At 44.0% G+C, this 6,000-nt stretch overlaps 1 protein-coding gene across 1 annotated transcript in view; it reads left to right on the top strand.

The window, feature by feature from the left end:
- The first annotated feature begins 1,812 nt into the window (after positions 1-1,812).
- Positions 1,813-6,000, top strand: part of SV2B (synaptic vesicle glycoprotein 2B) — a 154,060-nt gene continuing 149,872 nt past the window's right edge. Inside the window, exon 1 of the mRNA XM_056571881.1 lies at positions 1,813-1,975. The gene's annotated coding sequence lies outside the window, so the exon portion shown is untranslated. The remainder of the gene's footprint in view (positions 1,976-6,000) is intronic.

Below are 6,000 nucleotides of genomic sequence, written 5' to 3'. Positions count from 1 at the left end.
CCGCGATAAGGTGGTCTCATTGGGACAGACCCTACACTGTGAATATGCCTCTGTGTGAACAGTTCAGTAAGCATGGCAGGATCTGGAACATCCAAGACATCTTATATACACACCTGATAGAGGTGGGTGGGGTGCAAGGCCAATATGGAGGTAGCCACTCCCCCGTATGTGTAATACAGACAAAGAATAAGTCAGCCAGCACTTTAGTTGATACCAAACTATTATACGGACCTGGCCTACAGGTGCACGCTACTAGGCTAAATGTACAGCAACAGAAGAATGCAGCAGAACACTGCCAGCACAAGGATATAGGTGAAACATGAACATGCAGATAAAACATGGAGAGCTATACAGCTATGGTGTAATAGATGCAAATGTGAAACTATGAGATAGTGAGGCACTTAGCTCGCAAATTTGTCTCCGCCGGCGGTCAAATAGCTTGGACCGTCCCACCGCGATAAGGTGGCCTCATTGGGACGTACCCTACACTGTGAATATGCCTCTGTGTGAACAGTTCAGTAAGCATGGCAGGATCTGGAACATCCAAGACATCTTATATACACACCTGATAGAGGTGGGTGGGGTGCAAGGCCAATATGGAGGTAGCCACTCCCCCATATGTGTAATACAGACAAAGAATAAGTCAGCCAGCACTTTAGTTGATACCAAACTATTATATGGACCTGGCCTGCAGGTGCACGCTACTAGGCTAAATATACAGCAACAGAAGAATGCAGCAGCACACTGCCAGCACAAGGATATAGGTGAAACATGAACATGCAGATAAAACATGGAGAGCTATACAGCTATGCTGTAATAGATGCAAATGTGAAACTATGAGATAGTGAGGCACTTATCTGCATGTTCATGTTTCACCTATATCCTTGTGCTGGCAGTGTGCTGCTGCATTCTTCTGTTGCTGTATATTTAGCCTAGTAGCGTGCACCTGCAGGCCAGGTCCATATAATAGTTTGGTATCAACTAAAGTGCTGGCTGACTTATTCTTTGTCTGTATTACACATACGGGGGAGTGGCTACCTCCATGTTGGCCTTGCACCCCTCCCACCTCTATCAGGTGTGTATATAAGATGTCTTGGATGTTCCAGATCCTGCCATGCTTACTGAACTGTTCACACAGAGGCATATTCACAGTGTAGGGTCCGTCCCAATGAGGCCACCTTATCGCGGTGGGACGGTCCAAGCTATTTGACCGCCGGCGGAGACAAATTTGCGAGCTAAGTGCCTCACTATCTCATAGTTTCACATTTGCATCTATTACACCATAGCTGTATAGTTCTCCATGTTTTATCTGCATGTTCATGTTTCACCTATATCCTTGTGCTGGCAGTGTGCTGCTGCATTCTTCTGTTGCTATCTGTCTATCTATCTATCTATCTATCCTTTTTCTCTTTTATATCTATCATGTATCTATCTCCTGTCTATCTCCTATCTATCTATCTATCTATCTATCTATCTATCTATTTATCTATCTCATATCTATCTATCTATCTCCTGTCTATCTCATATCTGTCTGTCTATCTATCTATCTATCTATCTCCTGTGTATCTCATATCTGTCTATCTATCTATCTATCTATCTATCTATCTATCTATCTATCTATCTATCTATCTCCTGTCTGTCTGTCTGTCTATCTATCTATCTCCTGTCTATCTCATATCTGTCTATCTATCTATCTACCCACCTATCCCCTTTCTCTCTATGCCTCTTGGCTGTTTTCCTCAGCTCATTTCCTCTCCACTCTTGCTTCCTTTCATCTGTCAGGCTCCCTTTCTCTTGGTGTGGAGGCGGTGATGCTATAGGCTGACATATGGTCCTGTTCTGTTTTTGCAGGGCTTCCCTCTGGTGCATCATTAGCATGCTTTACTAGGCAGGTCTGCATCACTGGAAAGGAAGGAGATTCTGACTGAACATACAGCATTGTGAGAAGTGATCATACAGCAACTCCAGTTGACAGGTAAGACTCACTTATTCTGTCCTTCTCCTCATTGCTATCACTAGGCAGACAGTTCTTGGAGTTGCTGGCACATGTAAATTGATGATTACTCATCACATAAGTAACACAGGAATGAATGCTTCTTCATTATCCATTTCTGCTCCTGTGCAGTAAGAGTAAATCCAATATTGTGGATATAACTCAAGGTGATGTCAAGGGCATTAGAGCTTTAGATCTTGTTTATAAATCTTAAAAACAGAATGAAAATTGTAATTCTCTGGATGTGGGACAACCCTTACAAGTAACCTTGTGTTTTAAAGCCTTGTGCTCTTACTCTGATCAATTCATCATCTAGTGTAATGAGAAGTATTGTTCCACAATTGTGTTTGGCATTTCAATGGTCATTTATTCTGCTGATCGGAAATAACTTTAATCTGCTTTAGGGTAGGATCACAAGGAACGGATTCGCAGTGTATTTTATGCTGCGACTCTGCCGATGACACGACCCTAAATTGTGCCTCCAGCTATTCCCCCTGTGTGCTGCTCACAGCTGCAATGTGCTGCTACAAGCAGCCCCACGGGCCTGTGAGTCACCGTGCGTACTCACAATGTGCTTACAGACATTGTGGAGTGGCCTCAATGTCTGAGTACACTGCGCATGACTCGCAAGTCCCTGTGTGGCTGCTCGGAGTGCCGCATTGCCGCTGCAAGCAGCACACAGGGGGGAGCAGCTGGAGGCACAATATAGGGTCGGGTCATTGACAGATCTGTTCCGTGTGACCCTACCCTTCAGGGAGATTTAGATTTTTCCTTGGTGATGCATAATGTAGGTAGGTGATCCATACTGTAGGTCAATGACAACCTACACCTTCTCTATTGGAATATCCAAGAAGCTTCCAAAAAAGGAGAAACCTCTTGAACTTTCTGCAGTATAAACTAGTTTATTTGAGGGAATACCTGATATACGTATTTAAGAGAGACTCTGTCAGCTGTAATTCTCACTCCAAACTGTTGAGACTGTTGGACAGCTGTTTTGCAATGAAACATGGTGAGGAGATTTATCAAAACCTGTGCAGAGGAAACGTTGACCAGTTGCCCATAGCAACCAATCAGATCGCTTCTTTCATTTCTCAGAGGCCTTTTCAAAAATGAAAGAAGTGATCTGATTGGATGCTATGGGCAACTGCTCCACTTTTCCTCTTCACAGGTTTTGATAAATTTCCCCCAGAACCTTTTATTCTCTGGTACAAAGAGTAAAAAGGATGTTTCCAAGTCCTTAAAGTGCTGAGGGCTGGAACACACCCTCTCTCCCCCTCCCATCCCTATCACTGCATGATTGACAATCAGATGAAAGCTGAGCCCTTTTTCAAAATGTTGCCCCTGCGCACATTTAAATCTAGGACAGTAATGAAATTTGGAAACATGGCTTGGCTTTCAGCTGAACGTCAATCAAGCAGAGACACAGAGACAGGGAGTGGGAGCGAGGAGGCATTCCAGTCCCAGGCATTTCCTATACATCCTAATACATATGTAGTTGTCCATAAGGTATTTGCTAAACATGTTGTTTCCTTCTATAAATGTATCACAGGAACAATAGTGTTCAAATCCACTCATAGTATGTGCGTCAAATGCATCACTAGAATTAAATCACAGAAGGAGAACACACACGTATAAAACATAACATTCATTAAGATTCATTGAAATTTAAATCTCCAATAGAGAAAGACAAATCAAGACACCTCCAAGATTGGTTTAATGAAACAGACACAACCCCATCTGGAGTACTAGGCTGTCTCTTACACTGCTGGTAGAACAAACAAGAAGAACAGATAAAAATAATCTTTCCTTCCCCACATATATAGTCTGCAACTATATGTGTATTTATAGGCTGTGCTCTATTATGGTTATGTCACAGCTGTACGGTGGGGAAAAAATGTATTTAGTCAGATACCAATTGTATTAATGGCACCTGTTTGAACTTGTTATCAGTATAAAAGACACCTTTTAACAACCTCAAACAGTCAAACTACAAACTCCATAATGGCCAAGACCAAAGAGCTGTCGAAGGACACCAGAAAAAAATCATAGGACTCAGGACTCAGGACCCCTGGACCCCCCGGGAGAGAAGCGGGTGGCGGCGGCAGCCTATGGCACCGCAAAAGCCACTGCAGTGCATTGATTTAAAGCGCCCGCTTTAAATCAATGATCTGCAGCGGTGTCGCGGGGGGATAAATAGCCGATAACTTATACCGGAATATCGGTATAAGTTATAGGCTATCGGCCCTAACCTCCACCGATTATCGGTATTGGCCCTAAAAAAACGATATTGGTCGATCCCTATTATGGAGGGTTAGGGGAGGGAGGACACTCAGTACAACCTCATTGACACTTGAGCTCTGAGCATAATCTAGTCTTGACAGATTCCCTCATTTACTACATGCACACTATTGTACCATCATTACAATGATCGGTGGCAATAAATTCATACATATACTATTGCAGTATGCCACCAGGAATGTACAGGTTTTAGACGTCAGGTTTGGCTGTTGTAATGGTAGCTAGCGTGAGCCCAGGGGCTGACCTTCCAGGCACATGAAGCAGTGGTAATTGGGGAGGAGGGGGCTGGTGAACACGGCTAATGAAAAAGTTGAGTACCTTTGATGTTCCACAGGTGCAGTATAAGCTGGGTAACCAGGATAAACAAAACCAGAGAGGAGTTAAATGCAACAGGTAACACAACTTTGTTAAAAAATAAATGATCAACATACATGGAAAACTTGGACATGGTAACAGTAGGTGGTACAGGTGTCAAAGAAGTAACATTAGCAAAGATCACACTGGCTGACTCCTGAAGGTAGAAGTGGTCTGAAAACAACCGGAGGTCCACTAAAGTCACAGACTGCAAGAGGTCCTTGAACACTGCTACCCTCTCAGACTAGAAAAAAAGACTGGATGCCCAAATTTCTCTCCCGGGGGGCTTAAGAGGTTTCACAAAAATGTACTATAGAAGGTTATTGGAATCATAAGCCCTTTTTTTTAACTTTCATGTTTGCAAGGTGGGGCCACAGGGGGATCCCGCCAGCCCAAATTGTACAATATAGATGGGGAATACTAGTATAACGCCCCAACCGGTGTGGACCCACTGTACCAATTACCGGTTTGGTTTTGGGCCAAACTTGGGAGCAGAGTCTAAGGGTTCCTCTGGTTTTCAAACTTTATCCTGCTCCAGGATATGGAAGATGGTCTTTGCTGCAGGAGAGACACCAGATCTCTACCACAAAAGTGGTCTCGGTTAAGTGACAGCTGGCCAAGCAGATCAGAATTCTCTGGTGTCAAGTGATGGTTATACAGGCAGGTGGGATGGGCTGGCCTTTAGATAAAATAAGCACAGCAGCAGAGTCAGATGAAGCAGAGCTGACTGGGTGTATAGCAGAGCTTGTGCTGTTAGAACTCCAGAGCTGAGGAGCTCAGGCACAGCGTGATCGACAATCCGGGTCATGCACAGGAGGAGCAGGCTGGAATAAAATGATCAGGCTGATCAGATAACAGACTATGGTCAAATACAGGAACACTGGTCAGGAACAGGACAGACATCTTTGCTGTAGACTAACTACACTATTGCTCAGGCACCGCAGGAAGTGAGGCGCACTCTCTTAAAGGTGCCTGGCAGGGATTGGAGGAGTACTGGAATCAGCCCTAGTGGGTTTGCCAGAAACTGTTGCTGCCTGTGACAGTACAGAGCAGGGTGTCTGGAGCAGAACCTAGCATGCAGCACGGCTGACATAAGCAGTGCTCAATGCTGCATGCTGGTGGCTTCCAATCACCAGCATTACAATGAGCAGTATTTTTTTTTTTTACATACTTGACCCTTAGCCTCTGACCTTATAGCAGGATCATTTATTACATTTTTTAGAACATCCACTGAATGTGCTCATTGTTGATGAGGAGACACTTATACTTTTTCTGATTCTTATAGCCGGGTCTGGACATTCACAAGAATTACTCTGATACCTCCTCTATACAAGGACATCTGGGAGACAAAAACT

Source organism: Hyla sarda, chromosome 4 (genome assembly GCF_029499605.1).
Source record: "Hyla sarda isolate aHylSar1 chromosome 4, aHylSar1.hap1, whole genome shotgun sequence".
NCBI classification, from domain to species: Eukaryota; Metazoa; Chordata; class Amphibia; order Anura; family Hylidae; genus Hyla; species Hyla sarda.
This window is presented reverse-complemented; position numbering and strand designations above follow the sequence as displayed.